This window comes from Orbicella faveolata, unplaced genomic scaffold (genome assembly GCF_042242905.1).
Source record: "Orbicella faveolata isolate gen_17 unplaced genomic scaffold, um_ofav_v1 contig_25, whole genome shotgun sequence".
Classification (NCBI taxonomy): domain Eukaryota; kingdom Metazoa; phylum Cnidaria; class Anthozoa; order Scleractinia; family Merulinidae; genus Orbicella; species Orbicella faveolata.
This window is the reverse complement of record NW_028301553.1, coordinates 26475980-26496598: the sequence shown is the minus strand read 5'-3', so window position 1 is coordinate 26496598 and position 20619 is coordinate 26475980. Positions and strand designations below refer to the sequence as shown.

The 20619-nt window shown below is 36.6% G+C and overlaps 2 long non-coding RNA genes across 6 annotated transcripts; one reads left to right on the top strand and one right to left on the bottom strand.

Annotated features, from left to right (window-relative positions):
• Positions 1 to 230: 230 nt before the first annotated feature.
• LOC149109688 (uncharacterized) lies at positions 231 to 4758 on the top strand. Of its 3 annotated transcripts, none has more exons than XR_016208788.1 (5): positions 231 to 734; positions 1210 to 1248; positions 1403 to 1491; positions 2220 to 2332; positions 3886 to 4758. It is a non-coding gene; the product is annotated as an uncharacterized LOC149109688 (long non-coding RNA). The 3 variants fall into 3 exon arrangements; XR_016208787.1 differs by having other exon boundaries at positions 1148 to 1248; XR_016208789.1 differs by lacking the exon at positions 2220 to 2332 and having other exon boundaries at positions 233 to 734; positions 1148 to 1248.
• LOC110062854 (uncharacterized) lies at positions 4757 to 14269 on the bottom strand. 3 transcript variants are annotated; one of them, XR_016208791.1, is made up of 5 exons: positions 14160 to 14269; positions 12448 to 12517; positions 12140 to 12192; positions 9392 to 9492; positions 4757 to 5499 (listed from the first exon to the last, which is right to left on the bottom strand). It is a non-coding gene; the product is annotated as an uncharacterized LOC110062854 (long non-coding RNA). The 3 variants fall into 3 exon arrangements; XR_016208790.1 differs by having other exon boundaries at positions 12448 to 12514; XR_016208792.1 differs by lacking the exon at positions 14160 to 14269 and adding an exon at positions 14023 to 14150 and having other exon boundaries at positions 12448 to 12514.
• Between the last annotated feature and the right edge of the window lie 6350 nt (positions 14270 to 20619).

Sequence of the window (20619 nt, the reverse complement as noted above, 5' to 3'; positions counted from 1 at the left end):
CAATAGTTTTAGTTCTTTCCGGGCGAATTTTCATGTTTAAGAGTAACCTTTAATTTGTCGCCTCCTTTAATTTCACTGCTTCTCTGGTACTCTTTGATATTTTCAAAGCTAAAGGTCTTGTAATATTCTTTCTCATCTCCAAAGAATCCCACCTCGTCTCTTTGAAACCCTGTCACGGCATTCTTCAGCTTTGCAGATCTTCCACAACCGGGAAAAACTAGACAAAATTAAACCGTTTCCCTCCTGATGAAGACTTCATGGTGGTTTTTTTCTTTAAGTTACAATTGAGTTCATCTCCTAAAAATTACTCTTATGATAATAAAAAAATAACTTACTAAGAAGTGTAACAAACTGGCGGGAAACCGATCAACGCTGCAAATTTACATTTCAAATTAGCTCAAATTATTTCCAAAAGCGCACGCTGACTTTGATAATTTATTCATCACAAGGTCAGTTTGCCATCACCTTCGTGGAGTTCTTGCTCCGTTTATGCTGCGAAACATAGAGAGTTTTGCCCCGCAAAGTTTATAAAAAAAAAACAGAAAGTTACGATGTAATGAGAGACAAATACGCTTCCTAAACAAGAGGCGATATTTTGGACCGAAACAACGATATGTTCAACCTCTACTGATGATTTAACGCACACAGAAGCTGCACGTGTTTAATCCTGGAGGTTCAGTCCGACTTGCTCTGTCCTTCTTCTGCTGTGAAGTCTTCCAGTGGAATACTTTCGGGTTGGTGGCAACTTTTATCACCACTATCGTTTAAGTTTGAACATTAGTTTTGTCAAGACTTTTTTCTATCTTTACCTTGAATATAGGCACAATCTTTTTTTGTGTTTAAACTAAAAGTCAGTAAGCGCTCGATCACTGAAACGCTTGCGGAACATTTCATTTTCCTCGAGGCGAACATGATCTAAATTTCGTTTTACGACTAACTTTGGGCTACGTAAAATTTAAAGCCGAGGTCCACAGTGGGTATTTTGAATTCCTCCAACAAGTTCGCAGCCCCCATTATTTAAACCATAAATTCTAGACTCGCGAGTGAACAATCAGTGTTTGATACAAATATAATTTGCGTGCTCTTTATTTTGAGGCTCACTGTGTTTTAAGTTTTATTTATATTTCAATGTATTTTTGCACTTTAGGCCTGCTATGCAAGAGGATCGAAAGAAATGGCTGCATTGTCACAACCACTTATTTCTGATAGGTCTTCACTTGCTGCCTTAACCAAAGACGTGTCGAACAGGTAAGCATAATTGTGTAGTTAGTTTAAGTGTGTTTGTTTGTCGTGGTTTTAAAACTTTTGTTTGTCAGTGTTATTTTTGTTGTCTATAACAAATAGGGCACCACTGATTTTAGTCATTAGGCTTATTTTCCGTTTTTTTGTTTTCCTTTTCAAGGCAAAACAAAGTTTGCAAAGAAACCTCCAATTGTCACTTGATAACTCAACATCACGCTTGAGCAGCAGGGCTTTTGATGCTATTTTATGGTAGGTATTTCGAGGCATGTTTTTGTTTGTACTGGTCAAAGTATGGCTTGGTAACACTTTTATAAGATCGCATGCTGACATAAACAAGAATCAAATCACGCTACAACTTCACGTGAAACATGACAGCCACGTGAAACATGATAGTCTGTTTACGACGAAAACATTTTCTCCCTGGTTAGATGGCTTCCCTCAATACCGATTCTTTCCCCTTCCCCTCTGCCCCCGGCGAGAAAGCTTTTCACACATTTCAATATAAATAGCAGCGAACTGTTTACACGAGAAGTGAGGTTGGTTTAAGGGGAGGGGCTCCCTGGCTGTAGGGGTCACACGCTTGAAGGCAGGGTGACCTTTGGAAGGCATGCCAATTACCTCCATGTAATCTTACTCTCCTGATATTTGCTTCACCTACCAGGGACAAACTGGGACACGTAGAAAATATGCGAGACTGGGGTACAGGGGCAATTTTTTTGTCTCTTTTCGCTATTATTGCTTCGTAAAAGATGCTAACTACGTTATTAAACAACAGCGATGCACATTTTACGTTTTGGAAGGCACAAGAAAGAAAAACTTCTTTTCTCTTTGTAACTTATAATATTTGATTCCCGCCTTTCAAAAATACTATGAAGTGTGCAGATAAATCAAAAACCAAAGATGCAAAATCCATGCGACTGGGCCAGAATTTTTTGGCAAAAAAAAATATTCAACTCAGTTTATTATTTTTTTTCTAGGAACCTATTTGCATGCTGATCGTGCAAAATCTCACGAGGCAGCAAAACGCATTGGAGGAGAGATGATTGGATTTGTAATGAGCTTGTCAGTTTTTGACATCGTGTTTTCAAAGGTAGCTGGCTGTCAACCGGAACCTTCCTTTTTATTTACACTGCTAAACAAGGACTACTGAAAAGGCGTTTCAATTTGCTAAAGATTTCCTGAAAAAAATGGAAGGTTTTTGTAGAACGCAGTACGCCAAATGTATTGTTTGCTTGTGGTTAATTTCACTCAGGTTTGCTTTCGGTCAGCAGTTAGTTATTGGAAAGGACAGCATTATATTGTATTTGGCTCACTCGCCAGAAAGAGTGTTAATTTTTCATTTCGCATTTCAATGGTGTAAGTAATGTAGGTACAATCTTGAAAAAAAGTTTTAGACTATAGCAAACTCAAAACTATTTTTCCGCATACTCGAATTGGCACGGAGAGAGCGGCAAGTTAAAATTACAGATCACTGATTACTGATGATTAGAATTTTGAGGAACTTACAGGACATGGTGTTTATTTTATCAAAAGAGCAATTTCAACTTCTACTGCGCTTTGACATTTTATGAACAAAATTTGTTACGTGCAATGGTATGATCGGAATGTAAACAAATCTTTAGCAAATGAAAGGGGATTCCCAGGGAAGACCAGCCAGACGGCTCATTAACTAATAGTGAACGTGATAAAAAGCTGAAAATTAGTCGTCAATGAATGATAAAAGTTTCGCGGGTTTTCTTTCCTATAATGTTTCTCAACCCAACCCAAAAACGTTTGTTGAAATATTCCGGTTTTTAAAAAAGAAATATGCAAAATGCTAAAGAATGTAGAACTTTGACGCAATATTATGATAATTAGCACGCGTGTTTATGTGGCAGAAACCCGCCAAATTCAAACTCACAGAAAAGTTCAGACATTTTAATGAGGACAGGGAAGGAAAGTTGAAAAAACGTCAAGGGTTTATGTTGACAGTGGATATAGAATTTGCAAAAATACAATAATTTCAAAAAGGTCCTGTTTTCACGTGCTAAACTAAAATTCAAATTAGGTGTCGAAGTTGATTTTAATTATTTTTGTTTTTCAAAAAGTTTTCACCAACGAAGGACAACATAAAGTCATGTGTAGAGTCTTTTGCTCTTCGCTTGCGGTAATTGTATTTGAAGCTTTTAAAGTTGTTTTCAGGGATTTTTTTTTAATTTATTTGTTCGTCTTTTTTGTTTTCAATTTTATTCGTTTCGCGCCTGATAGAGATGGGTGCGCAGTCGCGAAACCCTCGTTTGATTTCTAAATTATCCTGCTTCTTAGTTAACTTGTCTGTAATATGATCAACATCTCACTTCTCCTGGCAATATCAATACATCAGTCAGTTTACCAGTGCGGAGAATAAGGAAGCTAATTTAACTAATGCAACAAAGAAGTGACAAAGTATTGTTATCACACAACTTCCCTGCCTCCTTGGAAAGGCCAAACTTCAGTTTGAAAGTTAATGACGAAAGTACCACAGATAGTAAATCAATTTCACATATAATTCCTGACAATCAATACAGAGACAAAGCAAATTGCCGCATGCTTTGTTACAGCTTCTTTAATTGTAAACAAGTTTCATTTCCTCAGATTTTAACACGCACATTTCCTCTCTTTCAGCGTGAATACTTATTGCTGAATGGTGTGGATCACAATCTAGGAGAGGGAAGACAGAAGTCTGTACGAACTCAACTCCGGAGGACAGGGCAAGATAGTCAAAGATTAATACTAGAGGTAGTAACAGTAATTTAATGGCGGCTGGTACTGAACAATCATTCCGCCTTTGAGACTCCTCGTTAAACGGCAAAATTCAATCATCAGAAGTTTTCGCAAAACCACTGAACAAATTGAAATATCGAGGGACCAGAAATCGAAAGTAAACAAGAACCAGTATTAGTTTTCATCAGGAACTAATTGTCTAGAACCTTGCAAAATCATTAACAAGTGCCTTAACCTAAATTTTGCAAACTCTGCAAATTAGCAAGCATTTCCCTTCAACAAGGGAGGTCAAGTTTCAGTAAAAAGATTTGATAAATCTTAAGCGTTTTAGAGACGGTTTCCCATGAATCAAACAATTTTTTATTTCTTAAATTAATCAAGAAACTCGTACAACTTGCGTAATAGACCTTGCAATCAAAACATGCAAAGCGTGTGTTTTGTTGACATAGTTTATTAGGCTGTTTTTTGACAGCAGTAATTGTCTTTATCATCGTCTTATTTTTGTGTTCCAAGTTTTGCATTCACGAATTATTCATTTCTCTTAGTTGGAAATTTCTAATTTGAAAAATGTTTTAAAATGCCAATGCTCATCGAAATGTTTTTCACATTTTGTATTGGTTAATCAAGAAAGTAGTTGTGATATCCACACTTAGTAATTTTAAGTGTTCTATGATCACTTGCACCTCGCCCATTGTAAATAACGTTACTTCTTATCGAAGGTGTTGTAATTAGTGAAGGATATTGAATAAACAATAAAAACATTTACAACCACTATTGTTTCTTTTGTTTATTGTCTTTCATTGCATACAAATAAGTAAAAAAATATTTGCGCTTTTAAAAGGGGCCTGGAAACTAGTCGGAATGTAGGCTATCTCTTTTACTATTTTTTGACTATGTAGGGTTGCCAAAAAGAAAAAAAATTCTGCGATTTTGAACAGAGTCTAGCCAGAAAACAAACATATACTTTGAATTTTGATGGGACAAATCGGTTGCACAAGGCAAGATTTTTCCCGCCAAAAGACTTAGTATATTTTTGACTCAAAACCAGACACCATTCAAAAGCACAGACTTTTTTTCCTAAGGACAATTTTCCCGCCAAAAGACTTAGTTTATTTTTTTCGACTTTTTTTGGTTTCTTTTAAAAGCGCAGTATTTTAACCGAGAAAACTTTTCCCGCCAAAAGACAGTATATTTTTGACTCGGAACCAGACACCATTCAAATGCACAGACTTTCTTTCCTGAGGACAATTTTTCCGCAAAAAGACTTAGCGTTTTTCCGACTTTGTTTTGGTCCCCTTTAAAAGCGCAATAACCAAAAAATAATATTACGTAAAAGACTTACTAGTTTCTTTTTACGGTCGCTTTAAAAGCGCAACTTTTTAATCCCAAGACAATTTTCGCGCCGATGGACTTAAATGTTTTTATTTTTTTCGCTTGTAAAGAGCAAATTTTTATTTAAAATACACTTTTCCTGTTTTTTCCTCCTTTCTTGAACTCGTCACGTTTTATTTCAACCTGAAAGAAAAAAGGTCGAAAAACATGTTAATGGTACAAGCTTCAGAGTAATTTGTACAGCTAAAATCTATTTCTATTTGCATCTAGCCATATGCTATTCAGTCCCAAGGTTAAAATATCAATTCTCCCAACGAGTCTCATACATTCCTTTGATGAAAGTTATAAATCAAGACAGTACAAGTATATTCTCTAAGATCATGCTTGTCCTTTATATAAGGACTGGCCGCTATGTACATGTACACCACTTTGATCAATCTCTACAAGTTGCCTTTCTTTTCCTTTCATAATTATTGTTCTGAGAACTTGGTGATAAATGAAGACAATTTCTCTAAAAGAATCATTCATATGCACTTGTACTAGTTGCCATTGTTACGTTAGCTGCATGAAACTGGTGACAGATAACCCCTTGATTAAAGATTTTTCTCCAACTGTATACTTTGTTGTTTGTAATCTGTGTGAAGTCTTTCCTTTCTTTTCTGGTGTATTTAATAAACTAACATTTGACATTTCTGGTACATTAGCAAACCGACAGTCCCTTTATTGTTTAAAAGGTGCTAGTTGAAGTCTAAACTCGAGTGCAACTACCTGACAGCAGAGAATCCAACAGTCTTGAAAAATAATCACGACTTTCAGAATGCCCTTTTAACAATAACAAACAAGACAGAGTCATTTTTACATCCAGGTAATTTTCAACAGTCTTATGTCAAAAGCATAACAACTGATCAAATTATTTTGAGCAGAAAATATAGAACAGTTGTTTTCATTCTCCTAAGAATGGTGCCTGCTAGATGCAAAGGTCTTTGCCCGAAATAAAGCCACGAAAAAAAAAAACTGAACAGGTAGAACTAGTGGAAATAGAAGATTCCAACAAGGGCTATAAGCCTATGGGAATCTCAGAAGAAAAGTGAAAAAAACAAAAGTGGGGAACAAAAATGCTGACATCAACATATTTTCTAAAAAGAAGAACAAAAATTTGTCTTCACAGATTTCCTTAGAATTCGCCTTTACGTACACAAAAGCAATAATGTTTATAGAAATCTTTAAAATGCATAGCAAGTGGTGACACAAAATCACCTTTCCTATGTAACTTTTAATAACAAAAAAATAATCGTAACAACAGCAACATTAATCTCTCTCTGTTTAGCAAAAAAATACAGCCTACATAGCTCTTGCACACAACAAGTTAATCACATGTTCAATAGGCTTAAAAGTTAAACTAGTTGGTTTCATCTTTTTGAAATCGTTTTCATAGTCTGCGACATTTTTCCTGTCACCTACCCAATAAATCAAAGACTTGCATCCCTCGCAATAATTGTGCAATACATGTATATGAAAGATCATATATTTGAAATGCGGAGAAAGATATGAAGGCGTGATTGATTATTGCAGTTATACACACAACTTAAGCAGTTGTGAAATTAAAACCTGAAAAAAATTCAGCCTTTAATTTCAAAACTGGTTAAGTTATGTGTATAACATTAATGATCAATCATGCCTTCATATCTTTCTCTACAGTTCAAATATATGACCTTTCATATACCGGTATTCACTTGTATTCTTCACCATCTACGGGTATATTACGAACTCACAATGTGATCAGCTCCCAGATGGCTTGATAGCTAAGTTGGTAGAGCACTGCACTGGTACCGCAGAGGTCACGGGTTTGAATCCCGTTCAGGCCTGAATTTTTCTCAGGCTTTAATTTACAACTGCTTAAGTTGTGTGTATAACTGCAATGATCCATCATGCCTTCATACAGCTATGTAATGTATAAATTATGTATACTTTGTTAATAGCTCATTGCACCTGGGTGCCTTGTTTTCTTGTGCTGTACATTGGCATGAAATTAGCTGATTACAGCCTCAAGTTTAGCAGGCAATCGTTTTCTTCACTTCACAACAGTTTGCAATATGCCAGCTGCTATCCTGGTGTTTCTTGTTTTAGCACATTTTCATTAAACTTGATTTGGTCACAGAAGGAAAATGTTTTCTGATATTTTAGTTGTACACTTGGTAGCTTACATGTAGTTGATTCCACCAGTTTCAACCCTAGCAAATGTGTGGCATATAATCCATGCCTTGTGTGATGCGCAGAACGTGTGGGCACTAACATAAGGAGGCACTGTCCTTAAAAACATTCAAGCTTTTGTAACCAGCTGTTTGTTAAAATAATAACTTTTGCATACAGTGTACAGTTAATGTTGTGAGAAACAGTTATTGAGATTCTACATTTCTGACCGACAGCATTAACTCTAGAAACGCCATACAGATATATTCAAAATTACAAACTTATCTTGTAGAGAATCCAAAACGCCACCTACAACTGGTTTTATATCAACTTCAAAATGTTTTAAAATTCTCCTCAGTAATGAGAGCCATACAGCTCTATCAAAACGTGTACTAGTTCTGAGAATTTGATGGTGGATCAAGACAAGACACTGTATCCATTAACTGATGATTTTCTTACTTTATTCTTGTCACCTGCTTGCTTGATAATATATTATTGGTATTGTAACCAGAAATTGGGTTTTGATCAGTCCTGGGTTAACCAGGGATAGGGAAAGAGCTTTTTTAATATCAATAAATATAAAGTAAAAGCTGCCAAGCATTGCGACTTAATCTGAAATTTATCTAAACAATTTGGTATGCAAGACATCTCAAAATACTTCAATTGTAGTGTAGGTTAAGTGTTATGTTGTTGCAAACAGTGGTCATTAAATTATAAAATTTTATTTGATCGTTCTCTCCTGTGAGTTGGCGAGCTCACTGTCTGGGGCTTGGGTCTGACATGGACCTTGACTAGGTTTCAACTGGATATCATCATGAGAGATATTTTCTAATGGCAAATTTAGGAAACCTATCACATCATTTCCTTTCTTAGCTTTTCCTCTAGTATGACTGCAATAAATTATACTTAATCAATATTGAAAACAAACAGCTAAACAGCTATATAACAGCTCTCTCCAGAACTAGTTAGAGGGTTCGAAAAATGATTAGGAAGGCAATTTTACATTCAAAGTGTAGCTCTTTCATCTAAAAATACCACATGAACAATTTTTCTTACTACACTGACTCTACTTTAGTCTTATTCCAACTTAAGTAAGATTGAAGAAATTCTCGTTTATTAAAATTGATCCTGTACAAAAACAATGTGTTATCATGGTTGCTATGGTAAAATACTGGTGCTGATGAAACAAAACTATTTTCAATTCACAAAAATCCAAGGCTCCCTTACGATGTACATGAAAAGTTTGGTTATGAAAAGCTATCCAGTTAGTCTGATTGGCATGACTGGTCATCATTTAAGAAAATACCTCAGCCCAAACTTTCCTTGAAGTAACTGACTCCACAATGACCACCTACTGTCACTTTGCTTTGAAACAACACAAATCTGCCCATCCCACCCTTACATTTCCCCCATTGGATGAAAAAGTAGTTTAAAAGTGCTTTTTAACACTTAATGTGCTGTGCACTGATGAGACATCCAGGATAATGTTGTTTTGTGCTATCGTGTAAACAAAACCATAATTTTTATTGCAAATTATTAGATTCAGACAAGCTCAAGTTTAGGGAGTGAGAGACAAGCACAAAGAAATCAAGGATAAGCATTATATTTATAGAAGTAATAGAAATTCTAGATGTCCCCCATAGTGAATCTACTGAGCTGGAAATATCAATAAAACTGCCTTATTGACAAACTTTTTAATACATGTACATGTACTTTAGAAAAAAAACGTCCATGATCAAGTGAGCAAAAGCAATCTATCAACCAATTATAAATTAAGGCAGTGTAGCCAATAGTATTGTATGTTTGCCAGTATGTAGCCAGCCACAGAGTACTGCTAACAAAGAATACAGTCATGTTTATTGCTAACAAGGAAAACTGAACTCACCAAACTATGATGCATAGAGTTTCTGTTCCATTCCTGCTTTTGAGACTTGTACCATCGATATAGTAATCTTCAGTAACATCAACCAAAAAAATGCAGAAGCTCTTGAGAAAACAAATAAAATAATTTGATAAATATTCTTTTGCCCGGTATCAGAACATAATGAAATCTGTGCAGCACCAGAAATGATTCCCAGACCAGAAATGCATATATAGATATACTTGAATGATGTCCAATATATGTCAGGCCTTCCTCCTTTTCTCGTCCCCTCCCCTAACCTATCCCTAAAGGAAGGCTTGGTGATACTCAGGCAGATTGTTCTAAGGAGCCCAATTCTTCTTGTTTTTCTGAGGATTCTTCCTTGCATTTGGCAGGGCTTGAAATTAAAAAAGAATATATGAAGTTGCAATGTTATGACCTCTTCTGAAAAGTTAGTTGCAAGTTTGAAAATGTTAGTCCCAAACAAACAGAATTTAATTATTAAAAATCAGATTTAATATTTAAAATGTAGACTTGCAAATGATTTTCAAGGCTCCACTTTAATTTTGTCAAGAGCTTCTATGCCATCTAGCATCATTTGCTGTCCAAATCAGGGATCATTTTGAAGTTTGAGATCACTCCATGTAATTTTGCCCTCCAATTTGGAAGTTATTAATTTTCTGCTCTGAGATCATTTCCAGTTGGGGATCCTTTCTGGCGCCAATTTTTGGAGATATCTGGAATGTTTCCCACCAAAATAATAGAAATAATTATTGTGCTTCAAATAAGGTTAAAAGTTTGCAAGCCAACCAAAATGGTCCACATTGCCTACTATATTATGCTCCTACAGCATGGGGTAAACAATAATATTACATGTATTCCTTCCTACCCCTGCCCCCTCTCCCAACCCTGGATGGGAGACTCTTATAGTCTATCACAGCTTACGCCCTGAGTGAGTATTCTGTCTGGCTGCCCCCACAATTTACTGGTACACAAATATACTTTTGGTTGGTCGACAGAGGCACTGTGAGAGTAAAATGACTTTATTGTTCACTTTGCAAGAACAGTGCACAATGGGTGATCAAATTGGTTTGCAATACTAGGCCACTGCTAGGGCTCCATGTATGTTTTCTATCAAGTTACAAGACTTTCATACAGGGAGCACCCTTAAGCCTGAAGCATCTTTCTTTTAGCCCACCCATTTTAGAGAACTGCTTAAGGTTACAGTATACCTTCAGGGGTGTCTCGCGCGCAAGCGATGTAGCGCGTGCAGTTTAAGCTGTAGATACCTAAACCCCCATATCAAATTAAAGCTTATGGAGCTGGCTATCAAACCATACCATGAATTTTGAAAGAAAATGAATTGTCGAATTTTTCACGACCACTAAATGCGAGCGCCCGAATCACCTTTCGAAAGCTACAAGTCAAAGCGAATTTCGTTTTTCGCCAATTTAATTTTTTCCTCGGTTTCAGGGCCCAAAGCGCTTAAAAAGAGTGTCTGCGTTTTGGCATATTCAATTGCAGTAAAAAGTTACAGAACATTTTCGAAATAGGATTAAAAAAATGTGGAGTGATCGTACAAAAATCGCTCTCAAAGAAAAAGTATCTCGAAATTAACAATTCCCAGACACACTTTTGTAGTTTATATGTTAAACTAGCCACTGTCCAAATTTAAGAGCAATTGAACAAAATCCCTTTGAGTTATAGCTCTTTAAAGTGTCTACTTCAAGTGAAAAAATTTATTCGAGAAAACAGCGCTAAGAAAAATTTTATGCTTCGCAAACAAACTCCGCCCACAAACGCCTTCAACTGGGTTCTCAGATAACTAAGCCAATCAGTGCAGGGAAAGTTTACTACCGTTAACCTCCTGGTGAAATTTACGCGCGAATCGCTAAAAAACTCTTGTGTTTAGCAATGCGCTCAAGGAACCGAAGGCAGAGAGATAATTTTTCTGTAGCTCGGTTTTTCTTGAAGCTGGTCTGGCAAAATGGGGAAGACTAAAAAGGATACGAACGCTAGAGTGGCTGAGCGAAGGAAACAAACAAAAGAAAGCGCAGAGAGCAACTGTGTGTGGGCAACTGTGCATGGATAATATTTCAAATGGTCTCAATGAGTCCGACGATTCGTCGATATCGGACTCAGCATCCCTGTTATTGCTGTCAAGTTCCGAAATTTTTACAGAACCTTTCTTTTCTCTTACCACGAATATTTGCCCGCCTTATACGATAACTATAGCTTCGTCCGCGTGGCAAACTTTCGCTTCTTCACTCATTGATGTATTTTCATTTGTTCTTCGCTGTTTTCGCTTTTTCGAACTGGTCCATGGTTTAAACGTGGTCTATGTTTACATATAACTTAATAGAGACACGCCTAATACCAAAAATGCTGGGTAGTCAGAACAACAATGCTGATCAACTGAGTAGTCAATTCGTGACATCCATATAGGTAATTCCCGCGAAAATCGTCTCGGTTGATTGTATACGCGCCATAGGGCTGTCAATCAAGAGGTAAACTTTTACTTCCGGTGAAAACATAAACCGCCATTTCTCCGCCAATATTTAGCCTTTTTCAATTTTTTTTTTCAGAAATTAGAGATTATTCTTCGACCACTAGTTTGACCCAAAAATCCAAATTTGAAAAAAATTGCTGACCCGAAGGTATACTGTAACCTTAAGCAAGTGGCTCTCTCATAGTTTAATACTTTGGAACATTGGATCCTCAGTTCTGAGCGATACATCACACTGATAAAAGAAAAAGCACATCACAACTTACCTATGTGCTGTGGTGAGTGAAGTTGTTCCATTGTCAGTGAAATCACCCAAAAACTATTTAAGAAAGGAAATAAATAAATAAATAAACAAATAAATAATAAATAAAGTACTTCTCATAAATACATGATTTCTGCTCACAAATCAAAGAGTACAAAGGTAAAGGTCAAATAAGAAACAGTTTACAGTGATGTCATGTTTCAATGCACATTCTTACCTAGCACTGACGAAATATGCACACTAATGGAAACTAAACTACATAAATTTATGGATAAATCTCTTTATGCCTAGAGGAATAAACTTTGCCCTTACCTACTTTGTCCTGAAAGTAAAAAATTTCCAATATTATTGTTGCACTGTTTGTCAAGTAGTTAAAAAGCTGCTGGGAAAATCAAAATAAATAAACAAACATTTTATCAATAAATCATATAAATATGGATTGTACTGGCAAAGAAATTAATTCAATGCCTAAATTCGGGAAATGGTCCAGATTATGCTTGATGATAAAACACTGACTCATAATTTACATATTAACCCATTGACTCCCAAGCCGCCCGTAACCGGCCGTGACAAGACTTGGGCTTTGATCCACCTCTTACGTCATCACATTTGACCAAAATTGGCATCATCTATACTCAAGTTCTGCAGGAGGAAAAGATCTTTCCAGTGATACCCAGATTACAGTAATCGGCTCAATGGAGCCTGAAATATGCACGAAAATGCTCAGAAATTTGAGTGAAAAACTCAGAGCAAAATTTCCTGCAACTACACATGGCTGCTCCAAACGAAAAGCCTAAAGTCATAGGTCACTTTCTAATCTCAAAATTGATTTGTGCGCATGCCCAATCAAAAACGTCATAAAACGCGATGCTAGTGGAAGGAAAGGCATGCTGTCATGTTGCAAAGGCCTTCTTGACCAGATTGGAGCTAATTTGGCCCATATCCAGCCTGAAAATCTCCAAAATCTCCAAAAAATGCATTTTTGGCAAAAAGCTCCAGGAGTCGGTGGGTTAAGTAACAAAATATAAGCTTTTAGTATATTCTCAGCTCCGACTATTGCATTTCTAGCTCTCTGATTGGCTCAAAAACTCCGACTATGAGCCATTAGTCGGAGTTTTACCTTATATGGAAAACAGTGCGCCAAGTTTAAAAATTTTCCGCTCTGTAAAATTGTTGAAATAAAAATCGGCGGCAAAAACCCGATTAAGAATATACTAAAACAATTATTCCATTCGACCTTGTTGGATATGAAGTGATCATAACCAACTCGCGCTACGCGCTCGTTGGTTATTTATCACTTCATATCCAACGCGGTTTCATGGAATAATTGTTAAATGTTTTGATTCATACATCAGGAATTCACAAATTGACATCAGTTTTTCATGCACCAGTCATGAATTTTGTCATAACATTGTCAAAGTAGCTGTGGATCTACTTTGACAATGTTATGACGAAATTCATTGTCAACAACAGACCAGATGCATGAAAATCTGACGTCAATTTGTTTTTTACAATAAATTATAAATTCATGTGTCTGTCCGCTTATTGACAATGAAAATAGCCAATGAACAAGAGAGAATTTCTGCAGTTATGGAAAGATAAAAGCATGATTCAAAATTATTTCGTTCTCAGCAACTGTAATCAGTGATTTCAGCTTAAAATGAAGATTAAATTTAAAAGCTTGCTGATTCAAAAACGTCCAGTTCATAAATATTCACAGCTCTTCACAAAGCGATTAGTCCAACATGGCTGCTCAAATGCTTTTATAAATTCAGTATTGCCATCTGCATCTTATATATGTTTGAGAGTCCAAAACGTTTCTTAAACTCACAAAGAACTATACACAACCGTCAAAATAAAACAGATATAACTTTTGCAGTCCATTACCATGCAAAGAGGCGAACCACGGACATCAGCATGGCTGATTCAATTTTCTTGGTGTGCTTAAATTCTCAACTTAAATCCATCTTGTTGACTTCATTTGACTTAAGTTGCGAAGCATTCTGTATCTGACCATCATGTACCTCGCATGTTAGTGCAAATTTCCAGTTCCGTATTCAGCAGTTCGAAGAGCCTTCCCATGTCAGCGACCAGGCAACCCGACGCAGAAGCTGCTCCACAAGTGGTGTTGACAAAATGCAAATTTTCCCGCTACCCCAGCGCATGAATGAAAAATAGGTACGCAATGCATACATGCGTTCATTGCGAGCAGTCTGGAATACTTAGAGTGGAAATTTATACGGCCACTCAAACCAGTTATGTTCGTATTTCCATGGTTAATATGCATGTACTGATTAAACCTTCAATCTTTTTTTAATTATACCTGCATTTCGGGAGCTTGTTAAAGAACAGCTGTTCAGATGTGCAATAGTCACTCTATTTAGACCAATCAAAAATTTGACACTACCCGGCTGTTTGATAATACGGACACCCTGTTAAAATGGCTATATTTTCATGGCTTGTTGGTGACTGTATTAGCGGAGTTCCACTGTATATTCATATTTCTAAAACAACAATCTATTTTGATTTTTCAACTGTCTCTTGAAGTACACGTTTAGTTTATCCTTTATCTATACTCGAAACACAACCCGCAGCAGTCTCTACCACCAATCCGTTTTGGTCAAGACATAATTCAGCCATCTCAATTTGCTAGAAACATCGGTGTGATATTTGACAGTACCATGACTATGCTTCCGCATATCAGTTCTATTTGTAAATCAGCCTCTTATCATCTGCGCAACATCTCCCGGATAAGGAAATTCTTATCTACGAAAACCACCGAGATCCTGGTCCATGCTTTTGTGTCTTCCAAACTCGACCACTGCAACTCTCTTTTGTACAATGTACCGAAGTGTGCTTTAAAAAAGCTCCAGTCTGTTCAGAACGCCGCTGCCCGACTTGTCACCTGTTCCCGAAAGTACGACCACATCACTCCAATACTGAAAGAATTACACTGGCTTCCTATTTCTGAACGCATTAAATTCAAGATTATGTTACTTACCTTTAAGGCTCTTCATCAACAATCTCCTGTCTACATTCAAGATCTAGTAGCGTACTACCAACCTTCCAGAATCCTCCGATCATCACACTTATTACTTCTTAACCCCACGAATTTTCACCTGAAGACATATGGTTCTCGAGCTTTTGCTGTTTCCGCTCCTGAACTCTGGAACAGTCTACCTGTTTCTATCCGCTCATGTGACAATCTAAGTTCTTTTAAATCTAAACTCAAAACTCATCTTTTTAAGAAAACTTATTATTCTTAGCGATTTTTACTTTCTATTACTTTCTTAAATGCACACTTTTAATTATTAAGATTAGTACAGATCATTTTGGCGAATTGTAGAGCGCCTAGAGCAGGCATGGATAGGCGCTATATAAATATTTATTTATTTATTATTATTATTATTATTATTATTATTATTATTACTAATTAGCGTTTCGTAAATACATAATTAACCGTTTACGTCTCAGGCCATAGCCCATAGCGACTCTTAGAAATTTTCATGTTCTAGAAAACTACTAGACTTTCCAAACGTCCTCTCCAATAATATTTCCATTTTGTTAGTTTCGCTTGGGTTCGCGACTTAGTCGCTGATCAAAGATCAGCCTCTCGCTACTCTCAAGGGCGATGATTGAGAGAAGATATTTCTACTGGACCCGGACCGGCAGGTTTCTTTCACAGGTCACAGGTCACAGGTCACAGGTCACAGGTCACAGGTCACAATCAAAAAGCACTCAGTAAAACTCGCGATGTAAATTTTACCCGAGATTCCCGAGAGGTTTATCGATGTTTCCATGCAACAAACCCCGTACTAAAAATGTTTCACTGTATAATTTTAATGAAAAAAAATCTAGGGGTGATATATGTACGAAATGGGTTGAAATGTAGTTTTCAGACATGTAGTGTTACATATATTTTATCGTAATAAGATAATTCATTATGATAGCAAATTGAACTGTTTTATTTCTATCTTTTTTTTAAATCTTTACAACGAGTATGTACTAAACAGAAACAAGAGGGTCCCCTATACCTCTTCTGAAAGCAATTTCACGCATAAGTAGTAACTGGACTTTTCACGCATCACAAAAAATTCGAAAACAGCTTCTCGTTCACAGAAAAAAAGAAGCAATCACTTTCCACTTTAAAATGCAAAGGCTAAATCGTGCGTCAAATAAAAATACAAATTCTATCTACCTTTTGCAAAACATACAGAACCCTCCATTTTGATGCATCAAAATGCCGTGTGTGACACATTGTGACAGACTAGGTTCTAGGGCCCCCTGGTTCACTGTCAACATCAGTGTAAGCCTCTTTCGTTTTCATATTATATTGAAAGGCTACAAACAATTTATGTTTTCAACAGAAATAACTCTTGGCTTTCTTTGGATCAGTTTTTTTTTTTATTTCAGTGCTACAGCTAATTTCCCCTATGCGTTTTTTTTTTTTCGGAAAAGAGCTGTTATAGTTACACTTGGGACGCACTTGTATGCATCTGTTGGCATATTTTTGTGACCTGTGACCTGTGACCTGTGACCTGTGACCTGTGACCTGTGACCTGTGATCTGTGACCTATCAAAGAAACCTGTCGGACCCGGACATGGGTAAGGGATAAAAGAAGATTTTAAAAATTTAAAAACCACAGTCTGATGGTGCAAGAAAGCTCACCTTCCTGGAGCAAACGTGGGGTCCATATTTCATAATACAAGCTATACTTTCTCTGGACTCCACTCACTTTTACATCTGTTACTATTTACTGTTACTTGTAATTTATGCGTCGTTCAATTCCACCCATTACCATCACCCCCGGGCAACTCCCGGGACAAGTCCAGCCCTTCGTGCCCGGGGGTGGAGGATTGTTTAAGGCCGTCTTATCCTGGGGGCAGAGGGGCGGTGCAAATCAAAAAATTGCTTCTTGCATTTGGTTTATCAAACACAATGGTAAAGCACCGCTTGCTGGACATAAAGAGATTTTTTGTACGGGAAAGCCGATAGAGATTGTTTCGGCTTGGCTGGAACAAAACAATCTTTCTAAATTAAATTAAATTAATGCCCATATTTGAAGTTAAGTTTATTTAAAACAAATATGAACTGGCAAAAGAGTTATACATTATTTTAGAAATCTACTAGCGTTCTATCACGAATGCCGTTCTCTGATTGGCTACGCTACTCATTTTTGAGTTATTTTTTTGTAAAAGAAATACCTCTTAGTCGGCGCGTCGGGTATGTTATGGACAGGTCAATGGATGAGTGAGTGAGTGAGTGAGTGAGTGAGTGAGTGAGACATGTATATATGTCACACCAATCAGATTGGATCTACTATAAACAGCCAATCAAATTTCTTGTTGTAAAGGTAAATTGTATGTGAGAAGATTTGATCCCGATAGAGTTCAGAACGGCCATAATTATTCTTCTATAAAAGAGGAGGAAGTTTTCATATATTGGATTTACTTCGACATTGTCTGCGGGTTAGGCTGAGGATTTTAGTTATGAACGAGATGAGCCTTGAGGTTTGAAACAGTTCGTGAGTTAGTAGTATGCAAATGAAACGAGATATTTTCATTTTTAGTTACAAAGGTAACTTGATACTTTTGTTTTTCGCAAGGAGTAAATTCAATTAGAGGTCACGAATCGTCGCTTCTAGTTCTTAGGACATGTTTTAGAGGAGACGAGACTATTAAGATTTGAAAGAGTTCTAACGTTTACAATAGTAAGTGCAGGATGACGATTGTTTTGTTCTTGTTGCATGCAAATATAACGAGATATTTTTATTCTTTAGTTACAAAGGGTAATTTGACACTCTTGTTTTTCACAAGGGAGTAAATTCAATTAGAGCTGACGAATCGTCACCACTTGTTCCCACGAGATGTTTGCTATCTTTAGTTACAAATGGTAACTTAACACTTGTTTTTATATGGGAGTAAATTCAATTAGAGCTCTCAAGTTATCGACTATTGTTTCCAGGATATTAAAGAAAAAAAGAAGCTTTCATATCTGGACGGTTTTAACGTCTCTGCAGTAGCAGTTTAATGGTTTTATTTGATGCCATTCATTCAGTCCGATATTTTTAAAGGTAAAAAGTATGAAAACTACTCAAATGTTCTTTGAAGACTGCGTGGCACCAAGTTAAAGTGCAATTCAATTAAATCAGACTTTCAACGTGTTAGAGAGGTCTTTTTTTTCTCCTTCTTTCTATTTTCAGTGAAGTAGTGTTGTGTTGTGTTGTGTAAAAAGGGTAAACTTACGACTCGTGTAAAATGCGAAAAAGTCCCTTATTTAACTTGAGTATTTTTGGGCAAAAATTCCCCTTGGGGGTTAGAAGGGCTGTGTGATCAGTGAGTGAGGGAGTTATGCATGTGCGCGTGTCACACCAATCACAGTGTGAGTTGTATCAAAGAACGAATCCAATTGCCTGTTAGAAGATAAGATGGTATCCACATTAATCTGGAGACGTGTCAGATTACGGTAGTTTGTTCAGTCAAACATTTTCTGGCTTACTATTTAGCTATCTTACCATGACCGATGTAACATCGAATGTACATCATAAATTCCCAGTTTCTTTCTTGCTGTACATCGCAACCAAAAAACTTGTCAAATTAACCAAATCATTACTGTAAACAGCTCCATGAATGCTCGTATCTCAGACACTTCACCAAAAAAAAAATAACTCTTGCACGCCTTGCGTGCCTATGTTTACAAGGGTGAACCATTTTTCCAAGTGTGACTTTTTCCAAGTGTGACCCCAAGTGTTACCCCTTTTTCCAAGTGTGACCCAGTTTTTCAAGTGTGACCCTTTTTTCAAGTGTGATTCATTTTTTTCTAGTGTGACCCATTTTACCAAGTGTGACTCTTTTTTCCAAGTGTGTACATTTTTTCCAATTGTGACCCATTTTTCCAAATGTGACCAACTTTTCTAAGTGTGACCCATTCTTTCAAGCGTGACCCATTTTTCCAAGTGTAACACATTTTTACAAGTGTGAGCCATTTTTGCATGTATGACTCCTTTGTACAAATGTGACCATTTTTTCCAAGTGTGACCCTTTTTCTTTACGTGATACCCACTTTTACAAGTGTGACCCATTTTCACAAGTGAGACCCATTTTTACAAGTGTGATCCATTTTTACAAGTGTGACCCCTTTTTACAAGTGTGATCCATTTTTACAAGTGTGACCCATTTTTACAGGTGTGATCCATTTTTACAAGTGTGACCCCTTTTTACAAGTGTGACCCAGTTTTGCATGTGTGATCCATTTTTACAAGTGTGACCCATTTTTTTTAAGCGTGATCCATTTTTACAAGTGTGACCCATTTTTACAAGTGTGACCCATTTTTACAAGTGTGACCCCTTTTTACAAGTGTGATCCATTTTTACAAGTGTGACCCATTTTTACAGGTGTGATCCATTTTTACAAGTGTGACCCCTTTTTACAAGTGTGACCCAGTTTTGCATGTGTGACCCATTTTTACAAGTGTGACCCATTTTTTTTAAGCGTGATCCATTATTAACGGTTTCTTTCTCTCTCGAAGATTGAAACCATGATGACCACGATGGATCCACGAACCCGCCATTTGTATCAGACAATTAAAAAAGTATAAACGTCTGCGATGTCAACTTTGAAAAACGGAAAGGAATCGCTTTCGATGAACTCTTGTGGTTTATGAAACAATTCGCTCGACACGAAGAATCAAATTTGGCTGGGATGGAGCGACGGTCCGCGAATTTGATTGATAGAGGTGAACAGAATATTAATTTGCCGCCACGCTCTAGTTCGCCTCACCTGTTCTTTTATCCAATTTCGGGTTATGCATATACAGCGAAGCCTCTGGTTGTAATATTTTAAACTGTTTACACTTTTTTTTACCTGGCCATATATGGTTGGTGATCTGGTTTACCGCATTAAATTACTCTGTCAAAAGCTAAACGGCTCATACACCACAAACACCCACAAATTTTGCAGTAATGACATATTTATAATCTGATTAGCACAAGCACCATGACGTCACCGAAAATTAGAACCCATGTCCCGCTGGGTATTTCAAAGTCTCAAGAATCTCGTCATGTAATAATAAAATAAAAAATATATTCCCGGTCTCCTGGCCATAGAGAAAAGAGTAGATTTCTACATTTACGCTTGGTCTTTGATGAGGTCGCAACTTTTAGTCTGAGATGCAGTCGTTCTATTGTTTTAAAGTCATGTCATGTCTTGAGTGTGCAAAGCTAATAACAGATGATACAGTAGTTGAAGACAAAACTTAATTATGAATTTATATCCTTCGAGTATCTTATTCGGTAGCATGTCAGCATTTCCAAAACCCTACATTTGAAAACGAAATGTTGTTAAAACAGTTCTTTATTCTAATCATATTATTTTATTAGTTTATTTGATATATATAAGCTAAAGGATTTCCTTTGCCTTGTTTAAAAAAACTTATCTATCTTTATAAAATAGACACGAATGTTTTACTGGAAAATACATCACTC